Here is a 17,603-nt window from a genome sequence, read left to right on the forward strand (position 1 = left end):
AGGAAGACCTCTGTCACAGTCTTAGCTGCAACCCGATCACCCTGCCAAGCCGAATGTCACGATGAGACAAGACCACAGAGACTAGAGACGACGACTGTGTGTCAGAGTTCATAACGGGTGAGATGGAGGACAGACTGGTCACTGTTGTGGCTGGTGACCTGAGGACGAGGACCACGAAGACAATAAATGCTAAATGCTAACGCCAGCATGCTAACACGCTGCCAATGACAATGCTAACATGCCGATGTTTAGCAGGTATAAAGTTTACATGTGTCAAGTTAGCATGACGGGTCACATGCCAAGCCCCTATGGCTGGGCTTTAATTATTTCAAAGAATTCCTATTTTGTGACACCTTAAGATTATTTTCCACATCAACGTCACATAGAAAAAACTATAAATTGAACTTCAATACCATATTTGTAATATTCTAAACTATTCAGCCCCTACCTGTGTTGCTTGGTATTCCAACATCTTATTAAAAACAGAAATTTGGCACATATTACAGCAGAAATCAGTTGCTGATTAATGAATATATTCTCTCAAACATAGTAAGTCTCACTTGTTCTTCAAAAGCTGTTCAGCTAGGTCAATAAATTTATGGGCTTGTTCAAGGAAGTATAAAATCTCAGCAGGTGGGACAAGACAAACTGATTAAACCAATATTTGGATTTAAACTCTAGAGATAACTTAAAAACAAAAAATGTCTGCTACCAGATATTGTCCACTGATCACAACTGACCTGCTTTATGATAAGAATCTACACCGCATGTATTTTCCAATCGAGGATGGACGCAACCAGTCTGCTCAGTGCTACAGCAATGCCAGGCAGACATTTCTCAATCAATGACTCAATATTTTTCAGTTTCAGCATTTGATCTATGTGTGATCATTGTTATCACCTTCCAAAGTTGAAGCAGCACTAAGGCTGGGTATTACACCTCAATATTTATACTGAAATATGTCTGTAGCATGCAGTACTGAAAACAGGCACTCAATGCTTGGTCAGATTTTTTTTTTATGACCAAACATGTCATTTGTTTTGGTCATTGTAACCTCCCATAATAAGGGAAACATGTAAGACCTGAATATAAAAGCCATAAAAACTTGGATGAAAGAGCTATAAAATAACGAAAGTGAAACAACGCTGCACTCTTCTTCAGTTCATCCAGCATAGTGAATCTTAGATAAAAGACAGGCATGGCAGGAGGAACAACACACATAAGAAAGGCTGCTGACATCTTCCAAAATAGTTAAGAGGTGACAAAATGAGGTGACACTTCAAGGAAAAGCAAGCAAACAAATAGGTTGCCCCTTGCACGTCCTGACAGTCGCACAGTAGTTTTTTTGTGTACTTTGAAAAGTCATTGGACAGAGTAATTTCCACTATCTACAACATCCTCATATACCCACAAACACATAACCATAAAACACAAATACACACACCCACCCTCTCATCTCTCAGTGGTGCTGCCCTCCACGCACAACCACCTCCTGCACCGTGGGATCTTGGCCACATTATTCAAATGCAGCACTTTTTTCTTTCCCCCAGGACAAACTGTGTTACTGCTTGCCGCCCTCATCAGATTCAGGTCCTATATATAGAGCCAAACTCATCAATAATTCACACTGCTGTGTAAACAGATAGACGAGATGACCAACCTGACTCACACGGAGAAACTCTTTCAGGTTTGATGTAATCCCGTGTCACTTTCAACACAATTGATTTATAACTGTAACATTCATGTTTGCAACTGACGTCTCGGCTGCAAACGTGATTGAAGGCAGACAATCTGTACTGGTCTCGACTCCCTCAACAGCTGTTTGATTATCAATGAGGAAGACCCGATGAAAGGCACTTATCCCTCAGCTGCTCTGATCGTGTTGCTCAATAGGCAGCAGTGGAAGATTGCGGTCATTTTGCAATTGCCTGGTGAGTAACTGTATGAATGGAAAAGAAGAGGAAAAGTGCTCGCATCAGACACACGCAAAAAAAAAGGTGTTGGTGCTGTATGCAAACAAATTTTAAAAAAGTCCAACAGGAGAATATATTTAAAAGTCCTGCAAAAAAATTTCAAGCAGCTGAAAACGATTTTTCAAATCGAAGGCAGCCAGACGGTGGAGTAGCTGAAACTCATCCCTGTTTCTCTATAATATTCATGTATCATCAATAATACAAGTGCTGGGCACAAGCAGACTTATATAGGTGAACAGTGGTCCTTTTTTTTATCAGCTCCAGCCTTTATACAGTATAATCAATGTCTAATTGATCAGCAAGTGCAAAAGGTGATGGCTAACTTGGAGGCCTATTATCAATATGGGAAATGGAGCCTCAACAGAGCTAGAAAATAAATAAAAGAAGGCACAAGTCAAACAGTAGCTGGATGCACCTTATTCATTTTAATCCGTGTATCTACCACTTAAGAAATATTCAGAGGGTGTCCGAAGTCACACAACTGAGATGCCATTGTGGATACTTTAAGTCCTTACCTTCACTTAGGAAAGACACAGATCAAGGTATGCATGTACTTAACGTAAGATGACTTTCTCGGCTATAATAACACTTGGCTACATCAACGCATAACTGCAGTCTGTTAAATGTCAGCCAACGCAAAAACAATGAGAAAACAGTTGGAAGAAGCTCACAACTGCTAATTTAAATACAACTGTAGCGGTCTAATCCAGACATGTCATTACAGATCAGAGAACTTTACTGAACCTGGTCTGTCCTCTGTGCGGCCGCTCAGTCCTCGACAGAGTCACTCCAAGTAATTTCTGACAGCCTTAAGGAGAAGTGACACCTGAGTCAAAGAGTGTCTCTGCTCACCTGCAACCGTGACACATCCTGCAGTGTAGCACACCTTTTCCACACACCCACACACACACACGCACACACACACAGATGCACACTGTGAGACTGAACTTTGACATATCCCTGAAAAGTCACGTCAGGCCATTAATAATTACCTGGCTGCAAGGCAGGGTGGAGACTGAGGGCTCTCCCTTGTCACACACATTCCTTGTAGCCAGGCAGAAGTGGTACAGAAAATGGGAAAGACAGACTGATAGAATGATAGAAAGAAGAAAGAATGAGACAGAAAGCTGCTCATCACCAAGATAAAGGCAGACAGGAGGGACAGAGAGAGGATACAGTCACACAGGTGGTTAGATAAAGGCTTTTTGTGGAGGACAGACAGGGATGAGTCAACATCACGACTATCTGGTCAGCCGTGGTGCATCCACTCAACCAAAACAGATTTGCTGATGTACAATGGATTCTATGTGTGGAGGAAAAGTCTGAATAGTCTTTTTGTCTTTCAGCTATTTTGAAAATTATGAATGAATAAATGAATAAAAGAATACCAGCAATCCTCAAAGCAACAGTTACCTTAGAAGGACACAATTTCTTTTCACAGAAATTAAAGTATTATGAAGACCCATAACGCACAAATACACAAACCACTTATGAAATTATGTTGTTATCTTATCTTGTATTATTTACTGTAATGCTGTGGGTAAAAGGAATCAGAGCAGGCAGGTTTGTATGTTGTCCTCTGATTACAGAAACTTTTTTCCATTCATCGTATAGTACGAGCCAAACACAGCAGAGGATAAAAACCAGCTTCTACGCTGATCTGGCCTATTGCCTGCAATCCCTGAAGCCAGACGCTCGTCCCCCCAGTATGTGCCATCTGTGTGTCATCTAATCATGTTTCTCCCCGCGGGGCTCACTCCATTTGACCCCGGTGTTATATCCCATTATTGCAGAGAGTAATTTATGACCACTGCGCAGGCAAAAGTGGAACTGAAAGGGCTACAGGTCTGGTCCTCATATAGAAAGCACAGTCTTATAATTGAGCCATTTTTCCTGCTGTGGTTTGACAACATCCTTTTTATTGTTGTTGTGGGGCATTTCATTGAGAGATTGCTATTTGGGGGATGGGGGTTGTTTCAATTTAATTTCTGTCATTTCGTTGTTCGCTTTTGTGTCGTAAATCTCCTAAAAACCACGTCTGGTGCCATGATGGAGATACAGTCAAAGTACAGTATGAAATTCAGAATTCAACACATATTTTAGGTACTAAAAGTAAAGTGAGGATGTTTTCAAAAATAATGCCATGAACACTTTTTAATTAATAGTGCAGTAAACAGATATAACTACAACTAAATCACTATTTGGTGTGACCCCCCCTTTGCCTATAAACCAGCAACAGTCCTCCTCAGTACACTTGTGCACAGTTTTTTGAGGTACTTGGCAGGTAGGTTGTTCAAGGCATCTTGGGGAACTTGCCAGTTTTTCTGTGAATTTAGGCTGTCTCAATGTCTTCTGTCTCTTTTTATAATCCAGGACCGACTCCAGGACCGAGTCATAGAGATAGTTCTCTATGACTCTGGCTGTATGTTTGGGCTCATTGTCTCATGCTGCAGAATAATTCTGGGTCCAGTCAGACGCCTCCCTGATGGTATTCTGTGATGGATAAGACATCTAAAGTGCCTAAAACTTTTGCACAGTAGTGTATTTGATCACCATGTTTCCATTCTTGGACAAACAGGACATATCTAGGTGGGAAAATTGAACAAGCAGTACTTGCTCCTTATTACTGATGTAGTGCCCTTGAGCAAAGCATGTAATCCTCAACTGCTCCAGTGGAGCTGCTCAGTGGCCAACAGATCAGACTTGGTGGTTTGCACTGTGCAGCCTCCAGGCATGAATATGCGTGACTGAGTGAGGTCAATGCTCCGATCAAAAAAGTGTCTGTCGGATCGTCGAACAGCATCTGAAACCCAGCGATCTCCACGCACATTTCTCAAGGCTGGAAATGGAGGGGGAATGCACCCAAAACCGACGATCTGACAATGGCGCTGAGGATTGGCCTGGTGTGCGGAGGTTACAAAGTAGAAGAACTAAAGATTCACTCAGCGCAGATGTGACACATTCTGCCCCAAACACCTGCTGTATTTATCAAGCAGACACACCTGGTTTGAATCGCAGCTTGTGTGCCATTCGTGCAAATGTTTCCAAGGTGCGCCTCTCTCCTGCATTTAAGGGAGGAACGTGCAAACAATAGGAGGAGACATGTTAACATGTGGCATGTAGGCTGATGGTGTATTCCGCTTGATGGAAATATGGTATTTCAAAGGAAATCGAATCAAATATATCCAATAGGTCAGTGCTCTTAAACATAGACTTACAGATAGTGTTTTAGTTTAACTTCACATTTAAAATTGAGTGAACGGGGAGGGAATAAATCCCAAACACAAATATTATTATATATTATTGATATATAACTAGAGCAACGATAAGTTCATTAACTGATTAGTTGATGGACAGAAAATTACTCTGCAACTATTTTGATAATTAAATAATCCTTTTACAATTTTTTTTTAAGCAAAGATGCCAAATATTTGGTTCCAGCTTCTTAAATGTGAGGATTTGATGCTTTTTTTCCCCCCATCACATATGACAGTAAACTCAATGTCTTTGGATTTTGGACTGTTGGTCAGACAAACAAGATATTTGAAGATCTCATCTTGGACTGTTGGAAATAATAAAAGGCTTTTTTTTCACTATTTTCTGACATTTTATCGATGAAGTGATTAATCAATTAATCTAAAAAAATTACCGACAGATTACTCGATAATGAAAATTATTGTTAACTGCAGCCCTATATATTACCATCCCTTCTCTCACATCTAGTGAAGACTTGGCTGTGAATTTGTATGCACGTTTGGTTTTGGAACGCCATCTAGTATTCTGCATAGAGCCAATTTTTCAAACTCCAAGGTTAAAAGAATTCAATCAATATTCCAGGGCAACTGCAGAGGGCCTCTATGCTCTCCATCCCAGTTTGTTTTGTAATCAATAACTTTTTTTTTCAAACACCCAGTGCCGAGCAGCAGTGTGGACAGGGCCTTTATTGAAGCTCCTGGTTCAGCTGCTGGAGTCAAAGTGTGCACACACTCTGAGCCCTGGACAGAGGGAAGCTAATACTGGGCAGGAATCTCAGTGGGCAAAATGGAGTGACTCATTCAAAGACAGCGCAGCTGCTAAAAGCTATGAGAGCTGCACACACAAGCCCCCCCACACACACACACACACACACAAAGCCTCTGTTGTTGTTCTCATGAATGAAAACTGGCTGTTAGAAGTGAGATCCACTCAGAGGACACAACATCAGTGATGCAGGCAGCGACTGAATGTACAAAGCGCAAAGGCCTAAAATGCAGTATGATGCACAGAACAGCTTTTTCATATATAAATACTGCTTTCTTTGTTGCATAAGCAAGCAACACCTCCTAATAAACACACAAAAATATATCATAATCTGTGCTGAAACGATGCCTAAAAAAATGCCACATATTGCCCGGATTGAAGCTTCTCAGTTGTGAGGATTTGATGCTGTTCTTTGTCGTATTTGATAGTAAAATGAATATATTTGTTTTTTGGAGTGATTGTCAGAAGACCCCTTGGGCTCTGGGAAATTAAAATAGGCCAGTTTCACCATTTTATTCACAAAATGTTCAATTGACTGATTGAGAAAATAATCATTTGAAGCAGTTAAAAAAAAAATTGAAAACTTTAATAACTTGAGTTCAAAAATTCCTTTTTGGCCTTGGAGACAGCGGCTAATCAAAAACTCTCAGCTTCAACTTCATTTATTAGCTTTTCTAGAGCTTTTGATAATATCACATGATCTTCGTTAAATGATTCCCAGTTGCCATGAATGAAATCTGACACTCAACTTTTAGGACACTGTGGAAGAGCAAAGGTGCTTAGGAAAGATGGGAATTTGAAAATCACCGATTCCATGAAAACCGGGCAAACTCCACCTGATGATCAGGAATATCTGTTTTTTTATTTTAAGAAAATCCAAAACAAAGTCTCAGAGTTTTTCACCATTTTGACATTGTGTACTTAATTATTAAATCAATCAGAAAACAACTGATGTCAATGATGGAAATAATAAATGGGCGCAGCTGTAATCCATACACACATTAAAGTACAACTTCAAACTAGAGTCAATCAATTAGTCAATCAATAGAAAATTTATCATTTAAGCCATTTTAAATATTTTACTGTATTTTCCGCTATTATCTGACATTTTAGAGGCCCAATTACTAATCTTTTAATTGAGAAAATTTTTGCATATTAACAGATAATGAAAATAATCTTAAATTGCCATCCTACTTGGCAATGCACATACACACTCATTGAAACTCCTGCACACACACCCTCTTTAATACACCCAGTCGCCATGGCAACATCAAGCCCTCTTCCTTCCTCCTCATTTGGCTGTGAAGCACTTCACTGACACTATAAATCTGACACACCGGAGCCCCAGAGGAGGAAAGCAAACCCGCAGCCAACAACCTCTAATAGCCTCTCCTTGTTCCTCTTGAGCTGTGAGATGGCTTCCATCTACTGCAGAGATGCCCCGGATACACAGACTGATTTATCATGCTCTGCAAAGTGGAAACATGCACATCACGTGATGTAGATTCACAACAACTTATCCCACGGCACTTTGCTCACTGAAAACCTAACCAGCAATCACACAAGGCTGAGATACATTTAAACCCCTTAGATTTACCTTTGCACTAGTTGGCTAATTACTCTCAGGCTGGGAACCTGAGAGTAATTTGCAACTGATTATTTTCATTATTGATTAATCTGCCATTTTTTTCTTTATAAATTGATTCATCTAGAGCTGCAACTAATGATTACTTTCTCAATTAATTGATTAATCAGATTATTTTCTCTAGTAATCGATCAATCATTTGGTCTATAAACCATTAGAAAAACTGTGAAAAATGCCCATCACCTAGAGCCCTGGGTGACCTCATCAAATGTCCAACAGTCCAAAACCAAAGAATATTCAGTTTACTATAAGACCAAGAAAACCAGCAAATCTTGACATTTTTGGAACCTGGAAAAATTAAATTTTTGGGCCTTTTTGCTTAAAAAATTGACTTAAATTATTATTTGATTATCATTTCATCAACAAATTATCTATTAGTTTTCTGTCAAGTAATAGCATCAGCTCTGATTTTTATGACCATAAAAGAGCAGTTGAAGAGTTTAAGAAATATCCAAGATTTTATTAAAAAAAAAAAAAAAAAACACTTCCGCCCACTCTGGCTGACTGAGAGCTGGCATGAAAGTAAATGACATTATGAGTCATTTACTATGTTACAAGTTTGGCAACAGAACCATCTGTGCTTTAGAAATGCTGGCAGAGTCAGAGGCTTTTAAAGTGAAAACAGTGTATAAATGTTAGGGAAGGCCTTAACCGATGCTGTCTAAATATAATTTTAGCATCAGGCAGGGGCCTGGATGCACCTATAGGAAGTCCTGTTCAGTTTCAGCTATAAGAGCTGAATGCAGAGTGTCTTGGCATGAAGCCGTTTGCTGCTGATCTGCACTGTGAAGCCTGCTGGTTAGATTCTGCTGATTCAGGATCTGTAAGCACGACGCAGCAGAGTCATACAGTGTAGACAAGAGGGGGGGATGTCTAATCAGTGTCTGGGAAGATGTTTCTAAAACAACTCATACATAATACAATACCTAAATACAGTAGCTTTGTCTTTCATGACTGATTTGCTGAATCATCTTTGGCCGAAAACTGGGAACGTCTTTTGGATTTTGAAAACTTCTACCACCTATCTAGACACACACCCAGACCGATGCTGTCTATCCAGGTAGTATTATTTATAGATCCAAAAACATGGGTGTTTATACAATCTTGAAGTCATTACAAAAAAAGGCCAATTTTCTATGCTAGAAAATCACACAGATAAATACAGGGCTACAGCTAATGATTATTTTCATTATCGGTTAATCTGATGATGATTTTTTTCAATGAATCCATTAATTGATTAGTGTACGAAATGTCAAAAAATGCTCATCACAACTTTGCAGAGCCAAATGTGATGTCTTCAAATATCTACAGCTCAGAGCTGCCTGCCATCTTGCATAAAACTCAAACCCCTGTTCTTCTTGATATGTCTTTTCCTTTTCCATCAATGGTTGCTTCAGGTATTTGAGACGGAAAGCAATCAATCACATTTTTCTCTGCAAAGGCAGGACATAGCACAAAAAAGGGATTATTTCACTTAATTATCATCATTTTGTTTGGTCCGAACCATTTTGCAAGTAACATTATTGCTTTTTTATGCGACTGTTACCTCATAGTGCACTGCCACTCCGTAGTTCAACAGTTGTCAACACAGTATGCCTTGGCACGTAATCACAGCTCTGGCCCGTTTCCTACTCCATCACACCACGCACCCTCACAAGTCAAAACCCCTGAATCTTTTCATGTGTGGCATCAGCTGGAAAGAAAGGACGATGGGATGCAGACCCCTGGGCCTTTAAGGAAATGCAACCCTGCCTTTTTCCCATGATCCCTTGTGAGGATCCTATCTCAGGTTCCAGTTGCCTTACAGTTTATGCCTAAGCCAAAGCCCTGCTCTCTAACCATTCAGCCTGTAAGTCTGTATGAAGGGCGAGCAGTATAAATTATCAGCTTCGGTGTTTGTCCATAGATATTACATACAGTAGACTGCAAAAGATCATACAGGAATTTGGTGGAATCAAATAATTTTTCCTCATTAACTGAATATAAATACAGTTAGGTACACAAGTATTTGGACAGTGACACAACTATCATAATTTTGCCTCTGTACACCACCACAATGGATTTGAAACAAAGCCATCAGGACGTGATTTAAGTGCAGACTTTCAGCTTTAATTCTTGGGGTTTAGCAGAAATGTTGCATAACCATTTAGGACAGCCATTTTAATACATATTCCTTCATTTTCAGAGGCTCAAAAGTACTTGGCCAAACCAACATAGTAACAAATAAAAGGATTATTTTTAATACTTGGGTGAAAGTCCTTTGCAGTCGATGACTGCCTGAAGTCTCGAGATCATGGATATCACCCAATGCTGAGTTTCCTCGCTTGAGATGCTTTGCCAGGTCTTTACTGCAGCTGCCTTCAGCTGCTGCTTGTTTATGGCCCTCTGTACCCTCAGTTTGTCTTCAGTAAGTATAAAACATGCTCAATTGGGTTCAGGTCAGGTGACTGACTTGGCCATTGAAGAATATTCCATTTCTTTGCCTTAAGAAGCTCTTGGGTTGCTTTCGCAGTATGTTTTGGGTTATTATCAATCTATACTGTGAAGCACCATCCTATCAGTTTTGCAGCATTTGGCTGAATCTGAGCAGATGCTATAACCTTATTAACTTCAGAATTCATCCTGCTACTTCTACTATTTCTATAGTTCAATAAACACCAGTGACCCAGTTCCACTGGCAGCCATACATGCCGATCCCATAACACAGCCTGCACCATGTTTGACAGATGATCTGGTATGCTTTGGATCATGAGCCGTTCCTTTCCTTCCCCAATACACTCCTCTTCCCATCATTCTGGTTCAAGTAAATCTTGGTGTCATCTGTCCAAAGAACCTTGTTCCAGACCTGGACAGGTATTTTAAGATGTTTTCTGGCAAAGATTAATCTGGCCTTTCTTATCTTGAGTGTTACCAGTGGTTTGCATCTTGTGGTAAACCCTCTGTATTTACATTCATGAAGGTGTCTCTTGCTTGTAGACTTTGACAATAATACGCCTACCTCTTGGAGAATGTTCTTGACTTGGCTAGATGCTGTAAAGAGGTGCTGTAAAGTTCTGCGATCATCCACTTCAGTTGTCTTCTGTGGTCTTCCCGGCTCACCAGTGCATTGCTGAGCTCACCAGTGCATTTCTTCTTTTTAAGAATGTACAAAATTGTTGATTCGGCCACTCCTTAAGTTTCTGCTATCTGTCTAATAGGTTTGTTTTGTTTTTTTCAGCTTAATGACGTCCTCTTTCATTTGCATCGATGCCTCTTTGGACCGTATATTGAGAGTTCCCATGAACAGCTACCAAATGCAGAGTCAACACTTTGAATCAACTCCAGACCTTTTATTTGCTTAATTTGTCATGAAGTAATGAGGGAACGGGCCATACTTGGCCATGAAACTGACTGAATGTCAATTGTACAATTATTTTGAGACTCTGAATATGAGGGACTATGTATTAAAAGGGCTTTCATTCCTAAATGGTTATTGCGACATTTTTGTTAAACCCCTTGAATTAAGCTGAAAGTCTACACTTCAATCACATCTTGATGGCTTGGTTTCAAATCCATTCTGGTGGTGTACAGAGGCAAAATTAAAATTTTTGCACCCAACTGCATAAAAGTTTTGTTCATTTCACATTAATTCAACTTAAGACCACTGTAGAACTTGTAAACATGAGATGTTCTACATAAGCCGTTCAAATACCAATTGTATTTTCTGACACCTAAAATTTTAAGGCTGCCTCTTCACTCATATTTTAAAGTTGAAACAATAAATTGTATACTACGGTGTAGTTTTGAAAAAAAATCTCAAAATCCACCCATCCTACATGCTAACAGACCTCGTAGGACAGCACTATGTAACTTTGAAACACTTATAACCTATTTAGTGTTGTGGTAATTCTCAGAGGAACTGAGATAAAATGGAAATTTTATTTCCATTGATCCAAACCTAGACATAGATGTAAAAGCTTTGGATCTCTGAAGTCATATCCTAGTTTACAAAAGGCTAAAGGGACTACTAGAGAAGAATAACTGCTTTCTTTCAATAATCTAATGTTAGGCAAGGGATTGTGGGCACCAGATGTGACATGCCGGGCTTGTAAGTACATATGGAAATTGAGAGCAAACTGGTGCGTCTTTGCCCTCGGGGAATGGTCAAATCTATAATTATTTATACAGAGAAAGAAAAAAAGACAATTTAGGGGTTTACTCTAATTAATTACATTAGCAATGTAACCTCATCTGTCCTTCATCCTACAAAAAAATAGAAGAGCTCAACTGGGCGCTGCAAATCAAATGAGTGTTCCTAATTTGTCACATGAATTAATCCAATTAGGCACTCACTCAAATAAAAGCAGAGACACACAGATCCACTCATGCCTCTCTCTAAACGACCCTGATCTATGATATTTCCATGAAATAAACCACATTAATCTATTTAACGTCACGATGTATTTGATTTTTAAAAAAAAGAAATATTTCATATTCTCCCTGTGTTTCCTGATAAAAACAGTTCAGTTGCTCCAAGTGTATTCCTCAGTAACCATTCCCTGTATTCAAATGAACCCCTTTATAGAGCAGAGCTCTGTTTGTTTAAGCCTTGTTATGGCAGGTTGTTGGGTTTGCTGATCGGAAATCAGACGAGATGATTTCCTCATAACAAACAGCGTAGGGGGCGGGGGGATTTCTACTCAATCTGCAAAAACACTGAGTGACAATAACCGTTATTTAACCATTATGTTTATAATTTTTTGGAATAATTAATCGTTTAGTCAATATATGTCAGAAAAAAGGCGAAAAGAGCTCAAAATGAGTACTTGTACTTGTACTGTTAAGCTAACAGTGTAGAACCCAAATACACAATTCACAATGATTATTAAACATAAAATCTTGACGTTTGAGAGGCTTGAATCAGCAATTATATGAAATGTTTGCTTGATAAATGACCTAAGCGATTAATCAATTATTAACACTAATTAATGTTATTAATTTGTGGTTTATCGACTGGTTATTTCAGCACCAGTGAGAATGACAAGAAAAGTACCTAATCAGGCTGACAAGCTGTTTTCTACAGACAAATACAGTGACTTTGAAGGAGTACTCCAGCAAGTTATCACTGCACTTCCACCCCGTTGAGAGATTTGTGAGAGAAATGACAGAAGAAGAAAATAAAAGAAAAAATCAAAAGCAGCAGGAGCCAAGATATCCTGACCTTTAGTCCCTAGTATAGACCAAGCTCCAAAAACGCCGGATCGGACACTTCCCATAAGGCAGCTCACCAGCACCTTTTGCCAGACTTTCCCTGCCTGATAAATGTCCGTGTCTTTGAAACTCCACACCTCCAACTTGTGACACACTTATTTCCATTTTAAAAGGTGTCGTCTCCAAGTCCGAGCAGATGTTTTCTCAAGCTCAACATCCAAAGCCCCACCGCAGCCACTGAAGACATTATCGATCTGTTTGTCGCAGCCCGAGCAGCGGCTGCAACAATTAGTTGCTTGGTCGACTGACAGAAAATTAATCATCAGCTATTTTGATAATTGATTAATCGTTTAAGTCATTTTTTGAGCAAAAATGCCAGAACGTTTGATTGTTCAAGCTGCTGACATTTTATAGACCAAAAAATTCATTGATTAATCAAGAAAATAATCGTCAGCTGCAGTGATGAATCAGTAATGAAAATAATGGTTAGTTGCAGCCCCACATATTTGCCTCTGAACTGTAGTGGAGTGGCCTTCAACCACTGATGCTTTGCAGATAAACTGATTTGTGTACAAGGCATAAATCAAACTTATGCTATACAAGCTTCAGAGTGTATCACGGCATAGACTGATTATGAGACATCGGGCCCATGGGCACACATATCTAAAAGCCCCCCCACTACTTCTACACAGAAACAAGACTCAGAGATTGAATGGGACAATGGCTACAAAAGACGTGGCCGTATTCTGATAGTTGTGGAGTAGTTTTGCTTCTCTTTGTAGTCACTTTGTGTCTCTTTGTGGTAGATCTCTTCATGGCTGTTTTGTGTCACTTTGTAGCCCTTTGGCGTGTCTTCGCAGGCACTTTGTGGTTCTTTTGCCTCTTTGCAGTCGTTTTCCATCTCATTGTGATCTTTTTCTGCCTTTCCAGCAAGAAACGTTAACAGTCATCTCGAACAGAGGCTCCGGACCAGGGACCCTCTCACCTCTCGGGCCCCCTGGGCCCCCACCCGTGCATGAGAGCCGCACATGGGGCCAGCCGCCTGCTGCACTGTGCGTGAGGTGCAACAGTCCGTCGGCGATCGGACGAGAGTTCAGAACCGTGGACAGAGCTCGCTCGGGAGTCAGAGGTGAGTGTCTGTGTCCGGATGGAGGGTCTGCACCGCACAGCGGATCCGACCTGATCCTACCACCGGCTGCTCTCCAACGACGATTCAAAGAAAATGCGCCGGTCTGGAGGAAGCGAGGGCTTTTCCCCAGAGACGAGCTTTGTTACTTTGCAGACATCCCTCCCCGTCCTGCGCTGCAGCCCTGGTCTCTGCTCCTCACCGCGCACGTCCCGCGCAGCAACTCTCTGAGACGCTGTCGAATGCATTTTCCTGAGACAAAACTGCAAACGTGCCACATATAAGACGTCCCGGTTTCTTTTTGATTGGCAATGAGTGTCATGAAGCTTCCAGGGTGCAGGCTGGCAGCGGTTCAAGTTACATCTCCCGCACTTCACCGCAAACCGCAGGTTTTATCGCGCAAAGAATAGGGCGAATCATTAGTGGACTCCCCCCCCCCTCAAAACAGTTCACTTCTAATATTGCGGAGTTTAATTTAACCTCACCTACACCATCACTGGCTGAGACAAATGCCTGCTCTCACCGACGGCAGATGTAACGGTTCAGCAATATTAGCTACGAGTTAACCTACCGTATCAACGACAAAGCAGAAATGGGCAGAAAATAACAAGACTGACGTACCGAGGTGAAATTGTAATCCAGCTTCTGCGTGTATGCTTTAAAACCTCATCATTGTCTTCGTCGGCAGGGACTGGCTCCGCCGTATCGCCGGTAAATGCCGCTGAAAGGAGCCGCCAGATGGGGGATGGTCCGAGGGTTGGTGTCAAGCTAGCCATAACGGACAGCGCGACTTCCGGGAAGCGCTTTCAAAATAAACGCGGTATGGGCGAACGATGCCTCTGAGAAAAACGTGTCCCTGGAGCGTTTAATGTACCAAATAAAGAGAAAACATGTATTTTATCTTTTGTTGGATTATACCAATAGTACTACTACTACCACCACTAATAATAATAATAATAATAATAATAATAATAATAAAAATAATGAAAATGAATGTTCTTGAAACGGCATCCTTCAAAACAAAGTTACAAACTCTTGCACATGGGTACATCAAGTATTAAACATTTCAGGATCCGTAACAATGACACAAGCAGTATCAGGCAATTAAATGTAAAAGAGAAAAACTAAACTAAGTTAAACAGAATTCTTAAAAAATATGAAATTAATGAAATTAATTAATAAAATGGTTAAGATTCATTAAAGGCAAACATATGAAAATGAAAAAGAAATTGAAGTGACAGTATAGTCGCAGCTACAGGCATGTATGTTATAATCACTGTACCCAATATAAAGAAAGCCATAGTCTAATAACTTAAAAATAAGGTTTAAATGTACTTAAACAATTGTTTAATTAATCAGTTAGTTCATAACCAGAATCAGCTGCACACCCAGACAGATACTACATACAATATGCATTATTCACATAAAGAAAATCTGTTGAACTGAAACGATTTATTGATTAAGAAATAAGTTGTTGTGGATGTTTAAGTCAGTTATCAAGCAAAAATGCTGGTATCAACATGTGAGTATTTGATGCTTTTCTACCACTGAAAATTGAATTCTGTTTTATACTGTTGGTTGGACAAAACATGCAATTTGAAGATATCATCTCTGGCACTAAATTGTGATGAGCATTTTTCACAATACTGTGGACTAAACAATTGATTATTTAAAAAAAACAAAAACAAACCCAAGCCCCAGCAGACAGATTGCTCAAACTAAAACTTATCATTTGATCATATTTGGTGTCTTGGCTTTTCAATCAAGTTACCATGCACCATTATTGTTAATTAACCCCAGTGGTGGAGGTAGTATTCAGATCCTTTACTTGTATATAAAAATATAAAAAATCAAAAGTAAAAGTCTTTAACGGTCATTGAAAATGTTACACAAGTAAAAGTATGTGGGTATTTTGCAGAAAGAATGGCCCCTGCCGGTGTCATACTAATATGTACCATATTTTTGGATTATTGTTACTGTCGATTAATGTGTGCAGGGTAACATTTTACTGTTGTAGTTTGTGGAGGTGGAGCAGATTTTAATCATTTTATATGCTCTTTAATCAATAGGAGTGCATCATATTTCAGAAGATGATGATGTGTTTTGTGTGTACAGTCTAAATCTGTAAAAAGCCTATTAACTAAACCTGTCAAATAAATATAGTGGAGTAAAATGGGCAATAATTGCCTCTTAATTGCACTGGAGTAGACATATAAAATAGAATCTAATGGAATTACTTAAAGTACAAGAACCTCAAATTTGTACTTAAATACAATACTTGAGTAAATGTACTTAGTTGCATTCCACCACTGGTAATTTCAAATTTCATCCAATGTTTTGATATTGATGACCTTGTAGAGCTACATTAACTCATACATAGTTTTATTTTCTTGACATTCGCCACACCGGGGTATTTGATGGGGGTTGACATGACACAAGTAGACATAATAATTGAAGACAGTATTTAAAATAGTTTTTATAAACTCATAACAATTTAAAAGTGTTGTTTTTTGTACATCTAAACACAGTGGAAGTACATTTACTCAACTACTGTACAAATATGAGGTACTTTGAGTATTTTTCTTTACAGGCCATTTTATACTGTACTTACCCTCCATTTTAGATGGAATTGTTTTTCCTTTTACTCTACTACAATCTATTTGAAAGCTATGGTTACTAGTTACTTTACAAATTAAGATTTTTGCAGGGACAACATGATAGAATATGATGCTTTGTTACAGTAGTACAAGTAGAACTGAATTTATCAGCAGATTAGTAGATTTTTCAACTGACAGAAAATTCATCTGCTACTGTTTGAGTAATTTTTCATGCAAAAAAACCCCCAAACATTTCCTGGTTCCAGCTTCTCGAACATGAGGATTTACTTTGTTTTCCATGTAATCATTTTAATAATTACAATTGGAGCTGTAATGATTGGTTGATTAACTAGTTAGTCAGTCAACAGAACCAAATCTGCAACTATTTTGATGATTAAATTATTGTTTTTGTCATTTTTAATGAAAAAGTGTCACATATTTGCTGTCTTAGCCTCTCAAATGTGAGAGTTTGATGCTATTTTGTGATACATGACGGTAAACTGAATACCTTTGGATTTTGGACCACTGTTGTGACAAAACAAAACATTTGAAGACGTCACCTTGGTGAATCAGATCTCAAAAATAATCAGTAGACTAACTGATAATGAAAGTAATTGTTATTAGCAGCCCTGATTATTGTTATAAAACCACTGGTTGAGAAAACACTACGTTTGAAGGTGTTGCTTTGGGCTCTGGGTAATTGTGGTGCGCATTTCTGGCTGATTTTTACAAACTAAACAATCAATCGATTAAACGAGAAAATAATCAGCAAATTAATCCATAATAAAGGTAGTTATTAGTTGCAGCCTTACTGTACATAAAACAGTTAAAGGCTCCACCTCAACCAGCTGCAACAGTAAAATACTTTTTACACATTAATGAAAGAATAATCTAATGATGTAATACAAAATTATATAACAGTTAAACCGGCAATTTTTCTGTATTGAGTACTTCTACTTTCTATACTTTAAGAACATTTTCCTGATTATACTTACATACTTAAACAGGATTTTGAATGCCGAGATTTTACTTTAAAAAGAGTATTTTTACAG

The 17,603-nt window shown here is 39.1% G+C and overlaps 1 protein-coding gene across 1 annotated transcript in view; it reads right to left on the reverse strand.

The window, feature by feature from the left end:
* pacsin1b (protein kinase C and casein kinase substrate in neurons 1b) overlaps positions 1–14,674 on the reverse strand; it is a 30,380-nt gene extending 15,706 nt beyond the window's left edge. Inside the window, exon 1 of the mRNA XM_040115566.1 lies at positions 14,576–14,674. The gene's annotated coding sequence lies outside the window, so the exon portion shown is untranslated. The remainder of the gene's footprint in view (positions 1–14,575) is intronic.
* Between the last annotated feature and the right edge of the window lie 2,929 nt (positions 14,675–17,603).

This window comes from Xiphias gladius, chromosome 21 (assembly GCF_016859285.1).
Source record: "Xiphias gladius isolate SHS-SW01 ecotype Sanya breed wild chromosome 21, ASM1685928v1, whole genome shotgun sequence".
NCBI lineage: Eukaryota > Metazoa > Chordata > Actinopteri > Istiophoriformes > Xiphiidae > Xiphias > Xiphias gladius.